Source organism: Acyrthosiphon pisum, chromosome X (assembly GCF_005508785.2).
Source record: "Acyrthosiphon pisum isolate AL4f chromosome X, pea_aphid_22Mar2018_4r6ur, whole genome shotgun sequence".
Lineage (NCBI taxonomy): Eukaryota > Metazoa > Arthropoda > Insecta > Hemiptera > Aphididae > Acyrthosiphon > Acyrthosiphon pisum.
The window spans coordinates 36,118,118-36,119,952 of record NC_042493.1 but is presented as its reverse complement, the minus strand read 5'-3'; positions in this window follow the sequence as shown (position 1 = coordinate 36,119,952).

The following is a 1,835-nucleotide window of genomic DNA, read 5'->3' as shown; positions in this document are numbered from 1 at the left end:
AATATTGCAGGTTTGACTTGATGAATTACATAAAGTGTTAATTATTTTTCCATCAACCATAGTAAGATAGAAAAAAAAATTTATTTTAACGGAATTTGGTCCTTCAAAAGGTTTTAATTCGTTTATTTCTTTTTTTATTTTGCTAACTTCGCTTTTGGTATTAAAAGCGGTTTCTTTTTCAAATAAAAACTTAATTGGCCGACAGTATCGGGTAGATGACGATTTTTGATTTTTCCATAAAACGCTTATAGAATCACTATTATTTTTAGATCCTTCAAGCTGTAGAGGAACTAAAGAAAATAAAAATAAATTGCCATCACATTTTTCATCCATACTAACTATTCCACTTTCAACCTCGGTTTCTATAAACTTTTGGTGATATTCAGAATGGTCCGAGCTGCCGTCACATCCCCATTTAAAATGTAAATGTAAATTTTTTAATTCATTTAAATTTTAATCACTTATATTAAGAGATTCTAATAATCTTTTGGCCGTGTGGTTAACTAAATTTTGTAAAGGTATACTGGCCCCATATTCATTTACCTTATAGTTATCGGGATAACATTTAATTTTAGATTCTTTAATTTTATTATAAGAAGGATATATGTCAGCCTTACGTTGCTTTGACCCTTTTCTTAACATTGAGTAGCTAAACTTTGTTAATTTAGCGTCAATTATCAAAGCCAACGCTTCATCTGCTGTATAAGGTTTAACTACAGATAATCTATTATTATAAGTGTGTTTGATTTTTAAGGCACGTTGTGGAGAATATTCTGTACTTTGTTTAAGCAGGTCAGCTGCTGCGCGATTTCCATCAGAATATAAAATTGTTTTGGTTGCAAAAATAATTTTATCTTTCGAGTTTTCATTTAAAATTGATTTTATTTTTCGTCTTTTAGTCTTATCGGAACTTTGAATAAATGGTTTAATTGGCCTTCCAACATTGACCGTCGATGTTGAAGGTAAAGACATTTCGGAAGTTGACAGGTTACAATGAAGTTCACGTGGTGGTAGACCAATATTAAAATTCAAATTTAACCATTTTTCATTATATTTTCTAAAAACATTTAAAGTGCGTTTTGATGATGTCCATTTTTTATTTAAAGAATTACAGTAGCCAGATATTTTATTTTCCAGAACCTTATCGTAGTCTTCACACATTGTATCCCAGTTCAGTATTTTAGATTTTACGAAATTAAAGATAATTTTTTTGGACGCCCCGGAAGATGGTTGTAAAATTTTACAATTATTTCGTAACACGTTGAACAAATCGTTATTTTTTAATGTAATTTCTGAAAGAAAAAAAACGTTTTGCTATAATATTGGCGGTTTTTGGCAGTTGAAAATGAATTAATATTCTTTAAGGTACATAAAGGTATAAGTCTATAAACAAATTAGCCTCCCCTAATCCCCCCTTTTATTTTGGGAGACCATACTATATTAATTTACAACTATACATATAATTTATTTTTATTTTATGTTAAATCATGGTATACAGAACTATAAATATAAGAAATGTATATTCATTTTGCTTACCTTGTACATTTACGGTATTCATTTTGAAAAAAATAATAGGTGTCACGAATAGTACAGTATAATTATTTTATATTTATTATTTTATAGAAAGAACGCAAACATAGACGAGACGTAACGACTGACTAGTGGTTAATGACCTATATCAGACCAATTTCCTGTAATTATTGCTATCGAACGCTGCTATTCTTATCATGTATACTATTAAGATATACTATTTTCAAACATTTATCAGTTTTTGCTTTACGAATTTAATGAGTTTGTCCACCTAAAATAGTAATTTGGCCACTGTGCGGCGGCGA